Genomic DNA, 11650 nt, shown 5'->3' on the forward strand with positions numbered 1-11650 from the left:
CCATAGATTTTGACACGACTGCAATTGACAATTCGCAAAACCCCGTTCCCCATCGTTACTGTTGCTATGTCCGACAAGCTTCGGTATCAGCCATGTGCTCCCAGTATAAATGTGTGCACTCCTTGGAGAAAAATGGTGAAGAATTTCTGGAAAAATGACATGCTGACAGAAAGGTCAGTGATATGCATTTGACGGATACATTCAGGATTTGAGATAACTAACAATAATTATACCTATATTTGTGTCCACACCAGCAGACGATAACATTACGCTAATTCTAAGCTCACATGATGCAGTAGGCTACTAACGTACTTCCACAAGATGTCAACTAATGTGTAATTAACTCCGAAATTGTATGCATTTGAAGGTAACTCAGCAGATTGTGCCGTGTTTTTTGTGAATAAATAAACGTTTAATAGTCAACGGATACAGTCTCAGCTACTTTGTGTAATACAAAAATGCACTTGCTACGACTTCATTGCTGAAAACGTCTTTCTTTTAAAATGTCACTGCAAATGCTGCTCTCTGAAGGCTGTGGCTCATCATATCACAGGATCCAAACATATCTTGCCAGCTTGCTCATACATGTAATATGTAAGTAATATATCAACTAAGTATTATATTCCGCCTTAAAACACCACTTCTCCGAAGCTTCCGTCCATCTGAAATTGTACAATAATGATTCCAACAATATCGTGTTCATATCTGTATTGGTATAGTTGTGATGTGAACTCCGCTTATTCTCCTTTATTTAAAGATAAGTTATAACTTAGTTATCGTTTATAGTTATAGTGTGAATAGTCCTGGTAAACTTGTATATCGATCTTCTGTTTTACTATTACAATAATTAAAAAGCATTTTTTCATATTAATCACCAAAGTTCTACTAAGCCAGGGTACAGGACTGGTTTGTTTGTCGGACAAAATTGTCGGTCAGTCACGGGGGGCACATAATATCGGCGTTATGATTGGTCAGATCGCCTGTCAATCAACTGCTTCGAAGGGTACAATTGTAACAGCCAATAGCATCTACAGTCAATTGCTACAGAGAAAATGAAACTACAAAAATGACATTTCAGATGAAAATCAAATGTGGTATTGCCGAAGCTGTTCTAAATACTGCTGCCACAGGTAGTAGTGAATTGTCCTGCAAGATGCAGTCTATAGGCCCAGTTTGAATGCAGCTGACAAAAAGAAAGAAAACCACTAATTTAGATTATCTGTAACTGGCTGCAGGCACACATGAGCAGCAAAATGAGGGCTTTTGCGAGAACATACCTTTCTCACGGATGCAATATCCATCTTGCCCTTTAATGACGCATGAGGTTGGAGGGTTTGCTTCAAAAAACCCATGAATCACACGTTCCCTGTTGTGGAGTGGCTGTTTTTTGTGTCGCAATACATCACAGTCCCCACAGAACCACTCCTCAGGAAGACACTCTCTGCACCTAGGGAGAAAAGAAAAAATAGTGTAACATTATTTCAGGTGATTAACTCATATAAAGTATAACACACTCAATTTAAGCTATTCCAAATGTGGTTAGATACTAGGTTTGATTTTATTGTATTGGACTGATGGTGGCTCAGTGTTTAGCGCTGTCACCTTACAGCAAGAAGGTCGTAGATTTACTTTCCTCATAAATGTGGTTTTCATCTGGGTGTCCCCCGAAACACATGCACATTAGCCTATAAAGCAGAGCACTAAACATTAAAACCAACCTAATAACAGCAGGCTCATAGTAAAGAAAACACAACGGCTGACCATCAGCCTCTTTTGCAATAAGGCATTTTAGGTGGTATGGTCTAGCGCTCTGAGGCTTTCTGCTGCCGCAAAGACCATGATGATGCAGAGCTTTTCTGAGGCTCAGCAGCAGGATAAGATGTCAAAATATCAGAGAGCCTCTCCATATTTTTTCTGTAAAGAAAATATGAAAAAAGCTGTAAGGGACAATTTAGATGAGGACAAATTAAAAGTCAACTGATCAATATTTAGAATAAACACCATTTCATGATTCAGTATCAAACTGGCCTTAATCTTTACTAAATTGTGTTCTCAATCCATTTACGGCACTGTCAGTTTTGTCTAAGGGGTTTTTCTTTAATCACACATGGATTTTAGATGTAAACTTAAATTCATCACTTTGATTTACCAAATTGCTCTTGAGGATTTAGCTCTGCTGAGGGCACAGTAAGTGGAACCTCCACACTGGATGATAGGGAGCATTCAACTGGGGTGTGTGTGACTGAAAAACAGTACATAGAAGAATAAAAACATGTTAGGCTATGTTTGTTTTTATCCAAAACTGAACAATTTATGAAATCAGACATACTTCTGTTATGTTCTTGGTAATGTATTCTACTACAGTGCCACCGAAAGGTTTATGTACTTTTTTAATGCCTTTTTAGATATTGGAATATTTTAAACTCAATTAAACTACAATTTACAAATGTAAAAGAATTCAGATATAACCTGTAGCTGAAGATTGGCGTCGCCCTCCTTGCCTCCCCTCGGCTTGCCATGTCCTTATAAGTCCCTTTTAGAGGTCTGTGGAGGGTCTCCTACAGAAGAGCGTGCACGTTTCCTCTCCACAGCTGCTGTCTGTGTGTTGGGGGAATATTTCTTGTAAGATTGATGTTGTTAAAGGTACTGGATCCAAAAGACAGGTGATTAGTGAAAGGAAAACACAACACAGTGTGTTAGTAAGGTGTTGAATGGCTAAAATGAACCTTGCCATAGATTCTCCAAGGGCCCTATTTTAACCATCTAAACACATGGTCTAAAGCGCAAGTGAACTTAGGGCGTGTCCGAATCCACTTTTGCTAGTTTAAAGATGGGAAAAATGGTCGGCCCAGCAGGCGCATGGTCTAAAAGGGTGGTCCCTATTCTCTTAATGAGTCGGGTGTGTTTTGGGCAAAACGTGCAGTAAACCAATCAGAGTCTCATCTCCCATTCCCTTTAAGAGCTGAAACTAGCAAAAAACACTTGCGTTCAAATTTTTCCTTTAATTTGTCACCCATCCACGTTCAAGTAAAATGCCCCCCTCTTGGTAGTGGGGATCCTGTGAGTCAAGTTTATATTTGGAGGCCATTGCAACGTAAACAGATACAGACAGACAGATGAACACACACACAGCCAGACAGACAGACAGAAACAAACCGACAGATGTACTGTATACAGAGAGGTTGTGAGAGTTAGACAGATAGATAGATAGTTAAATAGACGGACAGACAGACAGATAGGTTAGGCTCTTAAAAGGTGCCTTTGGGTTCTGGTAAATCAGGTGTATATGTTCGGACAGGTGACTGTTTGACAGGATCTGCAAGGGGAAACAGAAAATGTTATTTATGTAGTGTAGAGTAGTTTTGTTAAAATAAGGTTTAAGTACCCAAAGAGAGGTTCCCTTTTCTTATAAATACTTAAGGTAAATTAATAAAATGCATGATTTTCCAATTTCCTGTATGACAAGTTAAAAGGCATAGTAACATGCGTCTGGGGTTCCTCATCCCAGATTTAAAGGAACTTTATGTGCAGTAACTTTAGGCAAATAATCAAAACTTAATAGTATGATTATTGTAGTTGATTATTTGATATTTGTATATTTTTTAGGTCCCCTTGTAACAGTTCTTTTGATTTCTCCCAACTTCACTGACTAATTATATATAACAGTTACAATTAAACACACACTGATGAAGGCCCAAATGCATCAGTGTGCAGTGAAGTGAATAAAGGATTTTTAACTTTTTTGGACCAGAAGAAGTGCCTTGAATTTCTTTCTATTAATAGAGTTAGCTTATATTGAAGTTAGCTAGCTCCGTTCAGCAAGCCTAATTTGTTGTTATTGTTATTATTCGCTAATAAGGAGCAAACCAATGGTCGGGTTTAAATTGCTGCTCAAGCATTTAAACCATGTGAGTTTAATGGCAAAGAAAGGCATCAATTACAACATTTAAACAAAACGTGATCATTGGTAATTAGCTCGTAACTTACCTGGACTGTGGTTTGAGCGCGCAATGAGAAGAATTCACCCGCGGCTGCGGCCTGGCTCCGGAGGCTGAGGATCATGGGTAATGCTGACAGAAATCCCAAATGTAATCCCCCCCAATTTTTATCAGAGAATAAGGCAGAATATATATTTTATCATTTATATACTGTAATAAATGTGTGTGTCTCTAATTAACGCAGTCTCGTATATTTGTATGTATGACCGCCAGAGCCGTCTTTTGGGCTAGGGAAATATATAAAAAGATTAATTGAAAAACAATTTAAACATCTTTTAGTTGATTTATTTTTATTTTGTGTAGTAGGAGTTTATTCTAAATAATGGCAATGTAAGGTGTTCGACCCTGACGTGTGTATAGCCTACTGTGTTGACAATGAGTTTCAAATGTGTCTGGTCCTTCACAGAAACGACTGAGAATTATGTTCCCACAGCAACTGATTGCGCGTTTGCATTGAACGCGCGTCTTCTGTATGAAAAGTATAAGAAAAGCGTGCCAGTGGCTGTTTTTTTTTTAATCCGGGCTGTTCTGTTCCGTGGGATAATGATTCAGGCTGTATTTCATTTTCACTGGCAATTGGGAGCACCGGGAAATCCCGATGACCTTGCTTGGACTCTGATTTGGCTTCGAAGAGCACCGCAACCAACAATGCAANGTTCGCGTTACGGGTTATGTTCGTGGTGGAGGTCACGAAAGACTTTTCCTATTGAAATACATTAGATGGAAATTCGTGGTGAGTGACACGAAAAAAGAGGGAAATTCGTGTCCACCAACACGAACCAATAGATTAAATTTCGTGACTATATCACGAACTGCCGTGAGACTGGGTTGACACTTCAAGGGTCTATGAAGGAACTCTAATGTCATGGACCCATTAGCACATACCTGAGCAGATAGAAAGGATACTTTTACTGCTCCAGGAAAAAGCGGGGTTAGGATGGGGTGGGCTCAGCAAAGGTTTCGTTTTCATCGGGTAATGTAAGAGTCTGCCCTGATTTGGGGGCTTGGATAAAGTCCAGCATTGTTTACAGAGGCACTCCGTACCTCTGTTGCCCGGCAACAGTTTCTGTGACTCCAGAGAAGAAGAATTTAGATGGAGAAGGTCAGCAGTCTGTCGACAAGACATGCGAGCACGCATACATAGTCTCACATACACCTACATACCCAGTGATGAGAGTTTTGGTGAAAATATGAGAAAGTAGCAACAGTCCTCACATTCATATTACAGATGAAAGAGCAATATTTGTCCATGGTGTAACCCTAACTGCGTATAAAAGCAAATTGAGAAAATTCACAAATATCTGCCACATGCCCACAGCTGAGAAAAGAATTACCTCATATCTTTAGTATGTCAGCTTCTTAGACTGTTTGCCTTTTCGCAAAAAAACACATACAACAATGCTTGTATGGCCAAGTATTATCAAAGAATCAACCAATAATGATGAGGTGTTTAACTTTAGTTAAACAGAATTGATTGCTCAAAGTCAGAATCTATGGCTCCATTCCGTGATCACAGTAGCTTTTCTTATCGCAAGTGACCCTCCTCTAACCTTTAACATCTATACAGAACCCAATGTAAATAAGTTCACAATCTAAACATCCAATTTCAAAATTAGACCATTAAGGCCCGGTTTCACAGACAAGGCTTAGCTTAAGCCAGGACTAGACCTTAGTGAAATTAGGATATGTAAGGCACTTTTATAAAAATGCCTTATAGAAAAAAAATTACTGGTTTGCATCTTGAGAAAAAACAGTGGCACTGACATATTTTAAGATATGTCAGGGCAAGTTATTTTCAGTTAAGACAGGTCAAACATTCATTATAGTCTAGGACTAGCCTTAAGCATTGTCTGTGAAACCGGGCCTATGTGTTATTGAAAGTCATTTGCACATACATTTTGGTAAATGAGAAAGCTAAAATGCAAATTAAAGCTACAGTACTGCATTCTTACAGGAGTGGAGCATCTGTTGCAATTCATACTGTTAGAACCCTCACCAGAACATTTTAACACTCAATATTTGTATTTGAATTCATTTTATGTTGTTTAAATATACTTTATTGATGGAGTGAGGAGGATTTTCCTTCACTGGACTCTCATGAATTGACATAAATGCACTAGCCAAACAAACTTTGAATTCTGACATGACACCATGCAGCGAAAACTGTGACAAAGTCAACACAGAAGAGAGGAGATCAGACAGGAAAGTCAAGGGTGTAGACAGGATATAATGTTTCCTTATACTCGACAGGAAAGTCAATGCTGCCGTTTATTTCCATGAAACTTTTAGGACACTATGTGGACTGAAAACACAGGGGATTTTTCTAGCTTTAAGCAAATAGTTGATGAAGCAAATGAAGTCAGTCGTTTTTTTGACAAGCTACTTTATTTTATTTTAAACAATTAAGAGTCTAAATATATTCTAGTGATTTAATGTAATATACTTTTGTACATATTACATACTTCTGTCAAAATCTGATATAAAAATGTCATGTTAACACATCATCTAGCTGTCACCTGAACGAATCTGACACCCATGTCTAGTGCAAAGTCTTAAAGGGATAGATCACCCAAAAATGAAAATTCTGTCATGAATTCTAGTTGTTCCAAATCTGTATAAATGTCTTTGTTTGGTTGAACACAGAGAAGAATATTTGGACGAATGCTTGTAACCAAACAGTTCTTGGACCCCACTGACTACCATACTAGGAAAAATTGCAATGATATTCTAAAGTGCCCCAGAACTGTTTGCAGTCCTACATTCTTCAAAATATCTTCTTTTGTATTCAACAAAACAAGGAAATATAAAGTAATTTGTATGGTAGCCAATGGGGTCAAAGAACTGTTTGGTAACAAGCAGTCTTCCAAATATTTTTCTTTGTGTTCATCAAAACAAAGAAATTTATGCAGATTTGGAACAACTCGAAGGTGAATAAATGATGACAGATTTATTTATTTTTGGGTGAACTATCCCTTTAATCTGGACTAAAAATCCGCACTTACACAAGGAAAACTCAATTCATAAAGGACAAGAACTAAAAAGCTAATGAGTTCTGAAGGCAGGCTGTCTGATTATGAATTAAGTCATTCTGCGCACGTTTTAGTGCAGTCAGCGTATTTGCTATTCCTCCTCAAACGCAAGAGACCAATGCAAAGGTCAACGCTAAGAATAGCACCACGCACCCAAAACACACATCTTAATTGTGCATTTAGGGATTAAAATAACACATGCTTAGCCTAAAACATCCCTTCATTAAATTTAGAGGGAAAGCCACTGTCTCCATCTTCCCTCATTAATAAAGAAGAAAGAAAAGGCAGAGAATAACAGATGAGTACAATCAGTCTAAAAAAGCCCTGGGGACAAACTCAAAACCCGTTCCCAAAATCATTCTTTCAACATCCAAACGTATTTCTCTCATGAAAAGAAGAATTGCTATTTTGGTTTGTTTCTAAACTCAGAATATGAACAGCTGGCTGCATATTAAAAGAATACACACACGTGCGCGCGCAGATGATAATAAAGATACAAGAAGAGTCTTTGGGAATACAGGTAAGTAGCAATACCACATTTTCCATCATTAAGATCTCATTAATGTGCAGTAATGCAATTAAGCATCTTATATGCTTGGTAATTCAGACTGACGTGACATGCTAAATTAATTGCCATTTTAAAAATTACTTTTAATTTTATGCCACCTTGAATGCATTAATCTGCTAAGGAATCTAAATGGGACATGCGTAGTTCAGTGCAATGTGTGGCACTGTGAAATTTTTGTAACACAGTGTGTGTTTGGGGGATAATTAAATCCTTAATGGCCTTTATGCTTATATGATGGATTGTAAGCGTATCGCTTTGCATCTGTTAATCGGAATAAACCCAATCACAGTGGGACTATTGGTGAATTTTCGCTTAGGCACGCGTGTCTTCCACACCGACCAATCTCACTAATCCGCGCCACTCTTGAGTCTTGAGTTCACGTTCCCTGCGCTAATTCATTTACGATGGTCGTTTTCCATTCATCATTGAGCGCGTGCATTTTACTGCAATGAACGCAGCATGCGACACGTGAACCATTCGCCGCGCTTCATGGGCCCCTGCAGCGGGATCGACCAACTCGAGCATGTATGTATCTTACCCGACATATGAGCACAGCTGGAAGATTGCCCGGAAGATGAACGATACAAAGTGCGCATTCTGTTATTTATTACGAACAGCCCGAAGTCCTATGCTTTTGACTTCAGTAGCTTTAAAAAGTTAAGCTTAACGTTTACGAATGTGTTCTGAAGATGTTTCAGGTAGCCTAATTATGTTTACATTTAATTTATTAGGACTATTTATTAGGATAATAATGTGTTTAACATTTAACAAATGCTTTTACACAAAATAAATACATTTTACAAAACAGTCCAACAGGATTTTTTTCTAGATTGTGCAGCAAACTTCAATTTGTGTCAGAGCAACATTACAGGAATCCCTGCTGAAAAAAGGAGACATTCTAATGGGTTCCATAAAAATACCATTATGAACCCTTGGCTTTATTATTTCCATTAACCCGTTTGCTGTGTTCACAACACTTGTGGTGTTCCCGGGTCAAAATGACCCGGCTACTGAAGATAGTTTATAAATCACTTGTTATGCAATATTATCACGAAATGTTGGATTCAATCTTTTTGTTAACTTGTTTTCTTTCATTTAGGACTGGTTTTGTGTTTCTTTTTCATACAGATTAAGTATGGCCTAGTTAATCTGAGTTTAGGCACCTCAGTCTTTGACTGAAAAAAGCATTTTTTTTGGTGAATAATTTTGGCAATATTAAATAAAATATGACCAAAATTTGCACAGCTGTTCACACTAGCCTAATTTAATGTTTAACCAGGAGGTTTGTTTTGAAATGCTTTTATTTCATACAATATGGCACAGAATCAAAATGACCCGCCTACCAAAGATACCGTATACAGTAAATCACCCGATATGCTATATTACCATATTGGATTAAATCTTTTTGTCAACTTGTTTTCTTTCATTTAGGACTGGTTTTGCATTTCTTTTTGAAGCGGATTAATCATAGGACTAAGCACTTCAGTCTTTGACTGGAAAAAGCTTTTTTTAATAATTTTGGCAATATGAAATAGAATATTACCAAAATTTGCATTGTTGTTCAAACAAGTCTGCTTTAATCTAGACTAATTTGTTACACCAGGAAGTCTGTTTTGAAATACTTGAAAATTGTGTACAAAATGGCACAGAATCACACTTGACACTCAAAATGACCCGTCTACCAAAGAGAGCTTATAAATCACTTGATATGCTATATTATCACCAAATATTGTATTCAATCTTTTTGTCAATTTGTTTACTTCAGTTAATACTGTTTTTTGTTTCTTTTTCGAACTGATTAATCGTAGGCTTTACTGAGCTGAGCTAAGGCAAAATGACCGGCCACTGTAAGTGTGGAAGATCAAAAAACTCAGGACCTTTATTTTGAAATCATTTTATTTTCTGAATAAAGGTGTGAAGTAACAATTATGCTGTTTCTGTGTCAAATCTGACCATTGTGTACAGTACAGTAGTGTGATAAACAGTGGATTTTTTTCATATTTAATTAAATTTTAGCAAAAGTACTATACGCAAATAATGCTTTTTCGCGCATAACTAAGCTGCGTAAACTCAGATAATGAGGCCTACGATTAATCAGTTCAAAAAAGAAACACAAAACCAGTCCTAAATGAACTAAAACAAGTTGACAAAAGATTGAATCCAATATTTGGTGATAAAATTGCATAACGTGTGATTTATAAGTTCTCTTTGGTAGGCGGGTCATTTTGACCTGGGAACACCACAAGTGTAACAAGGTGAGGGTGGCATTAGGATGTGTATAAGGTTCAATAAAATTTTTGGGTGAACTATCTCTTTAACATTCTCAAGGCATACCATTATTTTCCAATCCCATCAGAAAATACAGATCATCTTGCTTTTATCCTGCCATCAGTCTCTTGAGTTTAAAAGGCAACTGTACATTTTCTAGACAGTAGCACTGCTTGCATCCAATACAAACACTTATCTAAATGTGAAGTATTACCATTATTTGGATGTGCAAATGTCACATAATCAGTGTTCATGTAGAATTTATATGCTTCACTATAGATGTGTGACTCTTATCAGCAGAGGTCATGATCATTATATACTATCATTCATGCATCACTGTACTGATCTAATCTTCTGCAGACTATGAGGATTTGGTTTGTCGAGAATCCATTTCTAAAGGACAGCCTAACTTTCTCAGTCACCCGGCTTTCCACACTGACATCTCTTTGAACTCATTTTCTATCTACTGTTTAATGCTACAATAACATTCACAAGAGAAATCTCTCAGTCTCTGGCTATGCCAAAACGTTCCTACATGACAAATGGCTTCCTTCTCTCATGAGGAGAGGAGAACACTACGCCTGTGTGCTGAGGCAGAGCGCCTGAATGCTAACACTGAATTCAACCTTAGATCACCTCAAAGTACACCTCAAGGTTCTTTCTTTCTTCCTTCGTTCCTTTCTTTCTTTCTTTCTTTCTTTCTTTCTTTCTTTCTTTCTTTCTTTCTTTCTTTCTTTCTACTTTCTTTCTTTCTTTCTTTCTTTCTTTCTTTCTTTCTTTCTTTCTTTCTTTCTTTCTTTCTTTCTTTGAGTGCTGGACACACAGGTGGAAGTGTGCAGGAATGGAGGTCTGTGTCAATGATTATACACATACCTTCCTTCCTTCCTTCCTAGTAGTTTGAATAAGAAATGCAGCTCTTTCTTTCTTTCTTTCTTTCTTTCTTTCTTTCTTTCTTTCTTTCTTTCTTTCTTTCTTTCTTTCTTTCTTTCTTTCTTTCTTTCTTTCTTTCTTCTTTCTTTCTTTCTTTCTTTCTTTCTTTCTTTCATTCTTTCTTTCTTTCTTTCTTTCTTTCAGTGCTGGACACACAGGTGGAAGTGTGCAGGAATGGAGGTCTGTGTCAATGATTATACACCTTCCTTCCTTCCTTCCTAGTAGTTTGAATAAGAAATGCAGCTCTTCCTTTCTTTCTTTCTTCCTTTCTTCCTTCCTTCCTTCCTTCCTTCCTTCCTTCCTTTCTACTTTCTTTCTTTCTCCTTCCTTCCTTTCTTCTTTCTTTCTCCTTCCTTCCTTTCTTCTTTCTTTCTCCTTCCTTCCTTTCTTTCTTCCTTATTTATTTATTTCTCCTTTCTTTCTTTCTTTCTTTCTTTCTTTCTTTCTTTCTTTCTTTCTTTCTTTCTTTCTTCCTTCCTACTTTCTTTCTTTCTTTCTGTCTTCCTTCCTTTCTACTTTCTTTCTTTCTCCTTCCTTCCTTCCTTCCTTCCTTTATTCCTTTCTTTCTTTCTTTCTTTCTTTCTTTCTTTCTTTCTTTCTTTCTTTCTTTCTTTCTTTCTTTCTACTTCCTTCCTTTCTACTTTCTTTCTCTTTCCTTTCTTTCTTTCTTTCTTTCTTTCTTTCTTTCTTTCTTTCTTTCTTCCTTTCTTCCTTATTTATTTATTTCTCCTTCCTTCCTTCCTTCCTTCCTACTTTCTTTCTTTCTTTCTTTCTTTCTTTCTTTCTTTCTTTCTTTCTTTCTTTCTTTCTTTCTTCTTTTAGGTCTGTGTCAATGATTATACACATAAGATTCAAAA

The 11650-nt window shown here is 37.1% G+C and overlaps 1 long non-coding RNA gene across 1 annotated transcript; it reads right to left on the reverse strand.

The window, feature by feature from the left end:
• Window positions 1-1270: 1270 nt before the first annotated feature.
• Window positions 1271-2577, reverse strand: LOC130548919 (uncharacterized). Its single transcript, XR_008962102.1, has 4 exons — window positions 2470-2577; window positions 2150-2242; window positions 1719-1914; window positions 1271-1447 (listed from the first exon to the last, which is right to left on the reverse strand). It is a non-coding gene; the product is annotated as an uncharacterized LOC130548919 (long non-coding RNA).
• Between the last annotated feature and the right edge of the window lie 9073 nt (window positions 2578-11650).

The sequence above is a fragment of the Triplophysa rosa genome, linkage group LG2, assembly GCF_024868665.1.
Source record: "Triplophysa rosa linkage group LG2, Trosa_1v2, whole genome shotgun sequence".
In the NCBI taxonomy this organism is placed as follows: domain Eukaryota; kingdom Metazoa; phylum Chordata; class Actinopteri; order Cypriniformes; family Nemacheilidae; genus Triplophysa; species Triplophysa rosa.